Here is a 13,829-nt window from a genome sequence, read left to right on the forward strand (position 1 = left end):
AAATGAGCAGTGCCATAGCAACAGGAGTGCTGACGTAGGGGTTTTAAACTGTTCCGACAGTCATGGAGAACATGTTATTTTCTGTTACAATAGAAGGATGTAGGAAGACACAGGTGGTCAAACATTTGGATCTATACTCTTTAGAGACATGACTGTCCCTGTGAATGTAACTGTGTGTGTGTGTGTGTGTGTCTCCCTCTACCTTGCTCTGCAGGAGGTAGTTCTCCTGTCTCAGTGAGCTGAGCTCTGTGTCATGCTGCAGCAGTAGCTCTTCCTCTCTGGTGTGGAGCTCTCTCCCCCTCTGGGCTAGCTGCAGTCTCAGCCTGGACACTAGGGGGCTCTCCTCCACCTCCCCAGACCTGCCCTCCTCCCTGGGCTCACTCTGACAGACAGAGGGGTAACACATGGTTAGAGTCTTTATAATGGATAGTTGCTAGCACTTCAACGTGTATTGAAGGCCATAATATTGGCATAATTGTCAATAGCACAAACAAAATTAGGCACCAATAATGCAAAAATGTTTGACTGCTATAGTCATCAAGGTACAGACACACACGATACCAGGGATGCAAACTGCTGAGGGCCCAAAAAGGTGACACTTTTATTTTTGCACTGAAACATGCAAAACATCCCTGCTAGGGGGAAATGCAGGTTTTAACAAATTAAACAACAAAGAATATGATCTGCATGACCAGTCTCTGTGTGTAAAATAAAAAGTGGTTAATGTGAACCTAACACAGCTAAAAAATGTAAAGAAAGCAATCCAATGTTATTTGTTGCCTAGACTTTACTGCAAATCACACTCAAGTCTTGAGAAAAAAACAATACACTAATATTGCAGTTAGACATGACAGCCTTTATAATATAATGCTTGTAACCATTACATTTACATTTACATTTAAGTCATTTAGCAGACGCTCTTATCCAGTAACCACACACATAAATATTGCACTTGGGGAAAAAAACATCTTAAAGTAGAAGTAGAATGAAACAAACAGCCTTTCTATTTTTGCTCTATTATAGTGGCCACTACAGACATCGATCAAGTGCACAAGGCTACATGTGTGCAAAAATAACGTTCAGAGTAAAAAAATATATAATCCCCCCTCACACACACACACACACACACACACACACACACACACACACACACACGCACGCACACACACACGCACGCACGCACGCACGCACGCACGCACGCACACACACACACACACACACACACGTTACTGTCAAGTTAAACACAACAAAAACAATATCTTTGGGCTACACTGCACATTATTACATTGTACACGTTCTGCCTGTGGACATCTGTTCTACAATGTGCCAGTAAAGTGAGAAAGAGGGAAAGTATGTGGTGTTCCTTTCACCTTTATAGTGGCATCCAGTTTAAGCCAGGCCCAGCTCCAGCTCCACTTGATCCCTGAATCCACTTGTTTAACAAGCAATGCCTCATTTTCACCTAATTCTCTCATTCTAAAAATGTACCACATACTGTAGAGGGAAAACATTAGTTAACAGATAGTGGTTAGTTCGTTAGCTAGTTAACATTTCACACAGATTGCCAGGGTCCAGTAAGCAACTAATGCGTTATAACTTGAACGGCAAGGAGCGGTATACCAGTTAATAGTATAGTGAATTGGTTAGGTTACTAATGTTAGCTCATCTGATGTTGTAACGTTAGCTAGCTAATGTTAGCTGTCTGACTTTATTAGAAAGCTAATTTTCACACCATAAACGAAATGATTTGATCAGATAAGTTGGCTAATGTTGCTCAATATTTCTCTGTCTAGCTAACGAAGAATTCGATCCAGCTAACAAGATACTTAACAGTGCTAATACTTGTTCCACCACACTTTCTCCCTTAACCTCAAACTTTCAAAATATCTGTCGTTTTTCGGTTACAGCTCATGAAGTACGCTTCATCACCTTCTCACCCCTGTCTCCATGGTCAGGCTTCTCACCTAAAGCTTACCTCTTCGATATCGTTCATCGGATCTACACGAATCATGTAGGTCACTTAATTTGGACAAAAGGGCGAATTTCGGCGAAAGGTGACTAATTTGCATCCCTGAGACTACATAAGATCCAAACTAAAATCAGTCCATCAGACTTATGATAGAGCAAGGAGCAATCAGCTGGGTTGGACAACTCAACAAAGTAGAAGTCACACCCCTATCATATGACCAGGTGAATGGAGAAAAAGTCATACTTATCTGAAAAGAAATTGCAGCACACTGATGAACGAACTTGATGCTCCACAGACTGAAAAACTACTCCAGTATGTTGACTTACTTTCCTCTCTGATGGACACTCAGTCTCCTGAGTCTGGCTGGCTTCCTGTTGACCTTTGGTTTCCCAGGAGACCGTGTGACTGGTATCCTGGCGACCTCTCGTCTTCATCTGATGTTGCTGCTGGAGGAAGGCAGCGAAGGACTGAACCCCCGCCACCAGCTCACTGCTCACCCTCAGACCACAGTTTGGACCTAAAGAACATCCACACATCAACATGTAGCCAACATTAAGGCAGCGAAGGACTGACACCCACCATCAGACCACAGTCTGGACCTAAAGAACATCCACACATCAACATGTAGCCAACATTAAGGCAGCGAAGGACTGACACCCACCATCAGACCACAGTCTGGACCTAAAGAACATCCACACATCAACATGTAGCCAACATTAAGGCAGCGAAGGACTGACACCCACCATCAGACCACCACAGGCTGGACCTGGTAGGAGTACAACCACATAGCAACATTAGTCTGAATCAGGAGTACAACCACACAGCAACATGTGGTAAATGTTAGTGTTATGACTTATACTGTAGTACTGTTATGTGCTATACTACTTAGATATAGTTCTAACTCTGATACAACTAGAGGTCGACCGATTAATCGGAATGGCCGATTAATTAGGGCCGATTTCAAGTTTTCAAAACAATCGGTAATCTGCATTTTTGGACACCGATCATGGCCGATTACATTGCACTCCACAAGGAGACTGCGTGGCAGGCTGACTACCTGTTATGCGAGTGCAGCAAGGTGCCAAGGTAAGGTGCTAGCTAGCATTAAACTTATCTTATAAAAAAAATAATCAATCTTAACATAATCACTAGTTAACTACACATGATTGCCTGTTAATTTATCATTGAATCATAGCCTACTTCGCCAAACGGGTGATTTAACAAGCGCATTTGCGAAAAAAGCACTGTCGTTGCACCAATGTGGGCCTAACCATAAACATCAACACCTTTCTTAAAATCAATACACAAGTATATATTTTTAAACCTGCATATTTAGTTAATATTGCCTGCTAACATGAATTTATTTTAACTAGGGAAATTGTGTCACTTTTCTTGTGTTCTGTGCAACAGAGTCACGGTATATGGAGCAGTTTGGGCCGCCTGGCTCGTTGCGAACTGTGTGAAGACTATTTCTTCCTAACAAAGACAGCCAACTTCGCCAAACGGGGGATGATTTAACAAAAGCGCATTTGCGAAAAAAGCCCAATCGTTGAACGAATGTACCTAACCATAAACATCTTAAAATCAATACACAGAAGTATATTTTTTTAAACGTGCATATTTAGTTAAAAGAAATCCAGGTGAGCAGGCAATATTAAACTAGGGAAATTGTGTCACTTCTCTTGCCTTCATTGCACGCAGAGTCAGGGTATATGCACCAGTTTGGGCCGCCTGGCTCGTTGCGAACTAATTTGCCAGAACTTTACGTAATTATGACATAACATTGAAAGTTGTGCAATGTAACAGGAATATTTAGGAACGGTTCCGTATTTCACTGAAAGAATGAACGTTTTGTTTTCTAAATGATAGTTTCCGGATTTGACCATATTAATGACCTAAGACTTGTATTTCTGTGTGTTATTATGTTATAATTAAGTCTATGATTTGATATTTGATAGAGCAGTCTGACTGAGCGGTGGTAGGCAGCAGCAGGCTCGTAAGCATTCATTCAAACAGCACTTTCGTGCGTTTGCCAGCAGCTCTTTGCTGTGCTTCAAGCATTGAGCTGTTTCTGACTTCAAGCCTATCAACTCCCGAGATTAGGCTGGTGTAACTGATGTGAAATGGCTAGGTAGATAGCGGGGTGCGCGCTAATAGCGTTTCAATCGGTGACGTCACTTGCTCTGAGACCTTGAAGTAGTTGTTCCCCTTGTTCTGCAAGGGCAGCGGCTTTTGTGGAGCGATGGGTAACGATGCTTCGAGGGTGGCTGTTGTCGATGTGTCCCTGGTTCGAGCCCAGGTAGGGTCGAGGAGAGGGATGGAAGCTATACTGTTACACTGGCAATACTAAAGTGCCTATAAGAACATCCAATAGTCAAAGGTATATGAAATACAAATGGTATAGAGAGAAATAGTCCTATAATTTCTATAATAACTACAACCTAAATCTTCTTACCTGGGAATATTGAAGACTCATGTTAAAAGGAACCACCAGCTTTCATATGTTCTCATGTTCAGAGCAAGGAACTTAAACGTTAGCTTTTTTACATGGCACATATTGCACTTTTACTTTCTTCTCCAACACTTGGTTTTTGCATTATTTAAACCAAATTGAACATGTTTCATTATTTATTTGAGGCTAAATTGATTTTATTGATGTATTAAGTTTAAAATAAAAGTGTTCATTCAGTATTGTTGTAATTGTCATTATTACAAATAAATAAAAATAAATAAAAATAAAATAAAATAAAATAAAATAAAAATAATACAAAAAATATTAAAAATAAAAAATAAAAAAAAAGACAAAAAATAAATAAATACAAAAATAAATAAATAAAATATATATAAGAAAATACAAATAAAATACAAATAAAATTGTCCGATTAACTGTTATCGGCTTTTTTTTGTCCTCCAATAATCGGTATCGGCGTTGAAAAGTCATACTCGGTCGACCTCCAGATACAACAGATTTTTTTTTAAGCACACTTACACTACACTTACTAGCTTTGGTTGTCAATGTGTGAGGAGTTATTTTTCTCCTACCTTTATCTCTCTCTCTGAGAGGAGGGGGCTGAGGCTCTGGTATGTTGTCTGGCTAAGATGCTTCCTCTGGGTTAGGGGAACTTGGCTGCAGCTCCAGGTCTGGTAGGACAAGATTTCCTAGCTTCCGAGGTCCTGGTGGCCACGGCTGACGGTTTACTCTCCAAGTCTACCTCTGCCAGGGGTAACATAAGTCTTCCTCAAAGAGGATGTGAAGGGACCAGCTACCGTAGAGCGTCCAGGAACCTATGCGAAATATGATATTGTCAATATACAAATCATTGCCATGTCACCGTCTACATTGTAAATGATAATCACCTTTGATGCAAATCAAATCAAATGTTATTGGTCACATACACACATTTAGCAGATGTTATTGCGGGTCTAGTGAAATTATTGTGTTCCTAACAGTGCAGTAGTAACCAACAATTCACAACAATACACACATCTTAAGGTAAAATAATGGAATTAAGAAATATATAAATATTAGAATGAGCCATGTCGGAGCAATGGCTATGTAATGTGGAAACAGTTCAGGTAGGCGTGAAAGCCTGAATCAGTGTGGTTATTTATGGTAGGGTTTAGTGCTTATTAACAAGGGCTCCATTCCCGTCCCTTACCTGCTGGCTTTTCTTGTTGCTGAGTTGAGTGGAGGTCAGTTCAGGGGAGGAGCTGTCCTGATCCTGTGTCATCAGCTTCTGTACCTCCTCTCCGATGCTTCTGGGACGGGGCCTGGGGAGGCCAGAGGAGTGTCTGGCTCTGCTGAGCGTCTTGGGCATGACTCATGGGATCTATGGCTTAAGGACTGGCCAGTCTTCTCTGGGCTGAGCTGGGTCCCACTGTGAACATACAGCTCATGTTAACGATTTCCCACTCCATTCTGTACATTCCAGACAGTGTCTGTTGTTCATCCCTACTACAGTCATGTGACAGACAGCTGTAGACTCACCTAGCAGGCTGCAGAGTGGAGCCTCTGGTGTCGTCCATGCTGTCTGGTCGGATGGGACGCATCAGCTCCTCTGCAGTGGGCAGCTCTGAGAAAACACATCGAAGTCAATCAATCAGTCATGAATCAATCAGAAATTCAAGTCCATTTGTAACACCTCAACATAATCTTACAACTTCAAATGTACCATCTTGTCAGAATAAGGATGGACATGTGTGGATCTGCAGTTAGTTTTGATTGAAAACCATAGTCTATTTACTTGACAGGTACACCACAGACATATCAGTGGTGGAGACTGACCAACCTGACTCTGTGGTGGAGACTGACCAACCTGACTCTGTGGTGGAGACTGGTGCTAGTAGTGTTCCTCTGGAGAGCTCAGGTACAGAGGGAGAGACAGGAACAGGACTGCTCTTCCTCCTGACCGGTGATGAAGGGTGGTGATGATGGTCTGAGTCCTCCAGAAAGCCACATCTCACTGGCCCCACTCTGGCCATACGACTGGGCTACACAGCCGACACAGGAACACCACCAGGTTCACCATCATCCGCCACCACCAAACTGACACAGATGGTCCAAAGTCATCTCTGTTTTCACTATGTTTAGATAGCTACATCCAGTAGAACCTGACTGACAACCTGTCTAGTCTGGTCTCACCTGCTAGTGCCGTCTCTATGGACTCCTCCGCTCCCTAGTTCCTCCCTGGTTCCTCCCTGGTTCCTCCCTGGTGTCACTGTCCGCTCCAGGGGGCAGGAGTTCAACGGTCGAGTCCAGAGAATCATGGCGGGACACTTACACCAGGAAATGATGTGATCAGGACAAATAGAATATTGATTTTAGGAGTAGGTCAGTTTCAATACTGTATCAATAGAAGATGATAGAAGAAATAGACCTCTGAACCTTTCACCTATTACTACCTGTATTTGAGATTTATTTTATTGTACTGATCAACATTTGCATTTCTTTTAGAAAAGTGTGGGCTGTTCGAGGCTCTATGGAACGACATTTGGGTCTTTGCGTGTCAAAAAAGTTGACGTGTATCTTTTCGACACGCAAAGACCCAAGGGGCTTTCCATAATGCTCGAGCAAAAATGATCTTAACTGAGAGAAACGTGAGGTGGGAGAGACGACGTGAATGAATAACGTTTTTGGGGAGAACCAGCTTTGAAGCCAGCAATATCTTCATATCACAAACTAAATACTAGGGTAGTGAATTGATGTTAGCTTCAGCTGTAAGCTAGCAAGGCAAGTTAGCCTACAAACGGTATCTTCTTGCATTGTAAAGTGTTCTAGCCTGTAATAGACATTGTTTTGCTAACAGTAATTAACAGTTAAATAATGCAACAAAGCATGTCAATATTAAGTGTTAACTCCTGTGCAGCGATTCCTCAGGACAGGCTAGCAATGAGTAAGAGGAGCAGGCAAAGTGCCCTCACGCTACAAGGGAACATCGGATGATTGAAAGAGGATCAAGTCTGTATCTATCAGTAGATGACGTGACACACATTTGACAGAAGTACCGATAGTAACAAGAATTCTAGTACTGAAACGCTTTTCTATGTTCTAGTGTCGAAAGAGTACCAACGTTTCGTATATCGTGCAGCACTAACACAAACACTAAAGACCTCCCAATCCCCCTTTCCACAAAACACATGTAAATATTGTGCCTTCCTGTATTATACTTATTCTAAAATGTTAATTCCATTCTACTAAGCCATTTACTTTAGGTTCGTATTCTTCCATTTTATTATTGTTGTTGCATTGTCGAGAAGGTAACTGCAAGTAAACATTTTGTTGGATGGTGTAAATGTGTATGCAATACATAGGGCTAATAAAACTTGAAAACACATACTGGTGCTGACTTAAAAACCCACTCTGACCCAGAAAAGAAAAATGGATAATGGTTTATAATACCTTTGGTGAGCATGGCAGGCCTTTTAGGCTTCTGAAAGAAAGAGAGAGAACATAACGAGATGAGCAAAACAAAAGAGCCATGCAGTCCGTCGCCCACCACATATTCAGCCAATCACAGACAAGACCATTAAAGATCCCTTCTTCTCACTCTACCTCTTGAGAGAGCTGGGATAACTGCTGAATGCCTTATTGCCTTTATAAACTGTGGCTTTTTTAACCCAGATTGATTAGCACGTGAGCAGCACGAACAACTCCTGCTTACAACTCATCATGGGGCAATTCTACATGACGCAATTACAATCAACTTTCGGTTTAAACCTCTGGTTCAAATCACTTCCTTACAAAGCGTTATTAGAACTAAATGACTACATTTTCAAACCAGACTCGCATAAAACCTTGTCTCACCCAATTTCTCAGCTCCTCAATGACCTCATCTTTGAAGTGCTCCTCCTCGCTTTAGTGGTTGGAGGCTGCAGCAGGCACAGACAGAATGACAGATTCACTGATGAGCTACAATCATACGGATGAGGTATGTGCAAGTACTTGTCTAACAGAGTGCCACTGTAAATGACAACAGACATGGGTTCAAAAAGGATTTGTTTCCTTTCAAATACCTTAACGGCAATTGATTGAGCTTTCCGTTGGTTCAGTTGCAACAGGCATCGTCAGCTAATGCGCAAACCACTCCCAACATCAAAGTATTTGAAAGAAAACAAAACCTATTGAACCAAGCAGGGTCTGGAGTAGTGTGAGCATAGACATCCTATCAAATGATATTATAATTCCTAATTCTATAATTGCATCATCTGTCCTACCTGGGGAGAGTCTGTCAGGCTCCATAGCTTTCTCCTCCTCTCTCTGATCGACCCCCGCCACAGCCGCCTCTGCTTTCCTGGAGAAACAGCAGAACAAGTGTCATTCACAGATCACACGCTGGGAGTGATAGTAATGACCTGACCCAGCCACTGTCTGCAACACTGAGGGTCTCCTTGGGACAATCCTAGCAGTGGCTTCAAAAGGCAGCTACAGCTATGCCTGGGGCGACTCGGAGTGTCATGCTCCAGAATGAAGATGCCCCTAGTTACAAATCTAGGATCAGCTTGTCGTCACAAAATCCTAACCTTAACCACTCGAAAGTGGAAATGCAAAACCGACCTGAGACCATTGTGTAGAGACAACATCCCCCTTAGCTCCGCGGAGTGTCATAGATACCCAAGGGTGGTAGCTGTGGTGGAGGCGCTGGTGGAATCCAGATCTTTGTTGAGTCTGGAGTAGTCTATGGTGGAGGACGCACCTCCCTCCAGGTGGCCTTCTTCTCTTCCTCCTCCAGGCTGTCCATGCCCAGACCAAGACCAACTGCAGCGGTCTGACCTGGTCCGGACGCCATCACAGAGTCTGGGTAGACACAATCACAGACAGACACAGACAGACATGTTTCAACCATTGCTTTTTTCAAAGAGTTTAAAGTAAAATAGTTTAAATCTGGCACGTACAGCTGCTTTCATGTCACTACCCTGATGTCAGGTTAGCAATGGATTGAGCTAGATCTGGTGACATCATATAGAGTATCTATCCATCTCACCAGAGCAGACACCCTCAGGCTCCAGACTGTCTCTGCTGAAGATGACAGGCTCTGCCCCCCCCTCCTCCTCCTCTGAACCCCTCTCTACTCCCTGATGCTGCAGCTCCTCTTCCTCCTCCTGGACGGGCTGGGATCTTCTCAGAGACTTACGGAACGTCTTCTCAGATCCCAGCAATCCTGAGAAAGAAAATATTGGACCGTTCAATTCAGGTAATTACAGGAAACAGAAATTGCTCTTGCTTCAGGCTACTTCCTGAATCGAAAGAGGACCTGTGGTTGTTGTATAGGCCGTACTGTGGTCAGACAGCTCAGCACAGGACTTGATGTAATGAGATTTTTTTTAAAGAGCTAAAAAGAAGTCCATCCATGAGGACACCAAGCTGTCAATATTCCAGACCGTGTTTGAAACCCCACTATGGTAATGAAGCTCATTAGCTCTGTGTTTTATCATTCACAAGAGATTGACTTCCTGGGGTATACAGGCCTGCAGAGCCCCTCAAAGGCCATGCGGTCCATTTAAGAGGGGAACAGCACACACAGAAGAGAGAAGACAGAGCAGTAGAGCTAACTTTGATCTCAGCTCCACAACCACTTGCTGTCAGTCTACTGGAGGGAGGGTACTGTAGAAAAGCTCCATATCCTCATAAATATTCAAATGGTCTTGCAATACGAATAGCTGTCAAGATAAAAAGGTAGAACATTTTTTACCTAAGTTAGTCCTGTTTTGCCATGGTGAGACTAACTTTTCCATTTCAGCACTGAATGATCATTGTGATATTTACAGAATGGAAAATAAGCACTGGTTACAGTAAAAAAAACAAGAGCCAATCTATCAGCCTCTCCAGAGTTAGACTAGTAAAAGCAGTTGGGAGTAATTTTTGCCCAAATAAAGTGCTAAAACTAATGGCAAGATAGTTTGCTAGAAGCACAGAATCACAGCTCGCATTGACACATTGAACTGTCTGGCGGTGAAAGAACATGACCGGATTTAGCACCAGTAACCATAACAACTGCCCTTGAGGTCCAGAAAGTTCTTTATTTTTTCCAATGCTATGCTTTTATGGTCACTGCTTATTTACACCGCTCCATTAGCAGAGGAAAACAAAAAAATACGAAATGAAGTGACAAGGAGACAAAGACAGTAAACAGTATGTTTTAAATCCAGGTTTCACTAAAATCATGGTTCATCATGGTTTCAGTTATAAAAACCTTGATTTCCACCTTTGTAATGTGGATACAGGTCTGGGAAGTGTGGCAACACGAGACTACAGTCGTGGCCAAAAGTTTGGAGAATGAAAATTAATATTTGTGTCACAAAGTTTTCTGCTTCAGTGTCTTTAGATATTTTTGTCATATGTTACTATGGATAACTGAAGTATAATTACAAGCATTTCATAAGTGTCAAAGGCTTTTATTGACAATTACGTGAAGCTGATGCAGAGTCAATATTTGCAGTGTTGACCCTTTAAACATTATTTTTTTTACCCCCGTTTTCTCCCCAATTTCGTGGTATCCAATTGTTAGTAGTTACTGTCTTGTCTCATCGCTACAACTCCAGTACGGGCTCGGGAGAGACGAAGGTCGAGAGCCATGTGTCCTCTGAAACACAACCCAACCAAGCCGCACTGCTTCTTAACACAGTGCGCATCCAACCCGGAAGCCAGCCGCAACAATGTGTCGGAGGAAACATCGTACACCTGGTCAGCGTGCACTGCGCCCGGCCCACCACAGGAGTCGCTAGTGCGCGATGAGACAAGGATATCCCTACCGGCCAAACCCTCCCTAACCCGGACGACGCTAGGCCAATTTTGCGTCGCCCCTCGATCCAAGAGTCTCTGGTTGCACAGCAGCTGTCACGAGAATTTTGTTCTCAGTGTTCATAATACTCAATTTAATTAATTACTCAGCCTGAAACCTAGAATTTGTAAGAAACTGGTTGAAATGAATCAGACGGAGGCCCAGCCACAATAGTCAGAAAATGTATTTACAAGAGCGCTCTGCGGATCATTTCCTGTACATTGGTTTATATACCTCACATTTCGTCATAACTGTCCCTCCTCCTCTAATACAATGACAATATAGTTCACAAGTCTTCTCCTTCTCATACATAGCCTGCCACCTGTTATACAATCTACTACAAGCCCAAGGTTTCTCCCCTCCCTGGGTGGGGAGACTTCCTTCCCTGTTATCAGTTCCACAGTGGTCACAAGTTGTCTGCCACAGTTCCTTGCCTGCTAACAGTCCCTCTTTCTTATGGACAAACATTCTTCATCAGACAGGATATAATTCTGTGAGTTATAGTTCTACGTTAAATGTATACATAATTTAGTCATTATTCATAAAAATCCCATAACAGTGCCTTAGACCACTGCGCCACCCGGGAGGCCCTGGCACTTCTTTTTCAAGACCTCTGCAATCCGCCCTGGCATGCTGTCAATTAACTTCTGGGCCACATCCTGACTGATGGCAGCCCATTCTTGCATAATCAATGCTTGGAGTTTGTCAGAATATGTGGGTTTTTGTTTGTCCACCCGCCTCTTGAGGATTGACCACAAGTCCTCAGTGGGATTAAGGTCTGGGGAGTTTCCTGGCCATGGACCCAAAATATCAATGTTTTGTTGCCCGAGCCACTTAGTTATCACTTTTGCCTTATGCCAAGGTGCTTCATCATGCTGAAAAAGGCACTGTTTGTCACCAACTGTTCCTGGATGGTTGGGAGAAGTTGCTCTCGGAGGATGTGTTGGTACCATTCTATATTCATGGCTTTGTTCTTAGGCAAAATTGTGAGTGAGCCCTCTCCCTTGGCTGAGAAGCAACCCCACACATGAATGGTCTCAGGATGCTTTACTGTTGGCATGACACAGGACTGATGGTAGCGCTCACCTTGTCTTCTCCGGACAAGCTTTTTTCCGGATGCCCCAAACAATCGGAAAGGGGATTCATCAGAGAAAATGACTTTACTCCAGTCCAATCCCTGTACCTTTCACATAATATCAGTCTGTCTCTGATGTTTTTCCTGGAGAAAAGTGGCTTCTTTGCTGCCCTTCTTGACACCGGGCCATCCTCCAAAAGTCTTCGCCTCACTGTGCGTGCAGATGCACTCACATCTGCCTGCTGCCATTCCTGAGCAAGCTCTGTACTGGTGGTGCCCCGATGCCGCAGCTGAATCAACTTTAGGAGACAGTCCTGGCGCTTGCTGAACTTTCTTGGGCGCCCTGAAGCCTTCTTCACAACAATTGAACAGCTCTCCTTGAAGTTCTTGATGATCCGATAAATGGTTGTTTTAGGTGCAATCTTACTGGCAGCAATATCCTTGCCTGTGAAAGCCCTTTTTGTGCAAAGCAATGATGACGGCACGTGTTTCCTTGCAGGTAACCATGATTGACAGAGGAAGAACAATGATTCCAATCACCACCCTCCTTTTGAAGCTTCCAGTCTGTTATTCGAACTCAATCAGCATGACAGTGATCTCCAATGATCTCCGCCTTGTCCTCGTCAACACTCCTGTGTTAACAAGATAATCACTGACATGATGTCAGCTGGTCCTTTTGTGGCAGGGCTGAAATGCAGTGGAAATGTTTTTTGGGGATTCAGTTAATTTGCATGGCAAAGAGTGACTTTGCAATTAATTGCAATTCATCTGATCACTCTTCATAACATTCTGGAGTATATGCAAATTGCCATCATACAAACTGAGGCAGCAGACTTTGTGAAAATTAATATTTGTGTCATTCTCAAAACTTTTGGCCACGACTTTACAGCCTTACTAGTCTATCAGGTTTGGATCTGTCTGTAGCTAGTATCATTATGCCATACTAGTCTAACTACTAGTCTACCAGGGTTTTGGAGATTTGTCTCTAGTCTAGCTACTACGACTTTACCATCTTCAAGACCCTGTGAGTCACTATCGCTGCTGTGACTGTCCACTGGTGTGTCACGGACGGAGGCACTCTCCTCAGGACTCCTCTCTCCTGATGCATTATGGTTGCTCTCATTCGTGGGAGGGGTAACTGCCTGGCAGAGTGGGAGGAGTCGTGTTCTGGGCTGTTATTTTCCGGCCCTGCAGCAATGTGAGAAGAAGCATCCTGATTGGTTCCATGGATCTTGTGCAGCTGACTGAGCCTATCCAGAGCTTTGCTGCGAGGTTTGGGGGTGGGCCTTGTGGGTGCTTCCAATGTGACAGCTAACCAATGAGCAGCATGAAGTAGGAAGATAAGAGGGTAGATAAAGATGAGAAAGGAATCATGTTCTGTACACACAAATAAAAGGATCTCAGGGAAAGGGACACCCAAAGAGTACATGCATGGTTAGGTGGGCAAAAGGAGAGAACTACTAAATGTGAGCTAGACATATTTAAGGGTTAGCTTGGAGGAAGAGAA

General features: G+C 43.2%; 1 pseudogene; it reads right to left on the bottom strand.

Moving 5' to 3' along the window:
• The window catches only part of LOC139572585 (centrosomal protein of 162 kDa-like), a 38,799-nt pseudogene that overhangs the window by 5,656 nt on the left and 19,314 nt on the right, over positions 1 to 13,829 (bottom strand).

The sequence above is a fragment of the Salvelinus alpinus genome, chromosome 4 (assembly GCF_045679555.1).
Source record: "Salvelinus alpinus chromosome 4, SLU_Salpinus.1, whole genome shotgun sequence".
In the NCBI taxonomy this organism is placed as follows: Eukaryota; Metazoa; Chordata; class Actinopteri; order Salmoniformes; family Salmonidae; genus Salvelinus; species Salvelinus alpinus.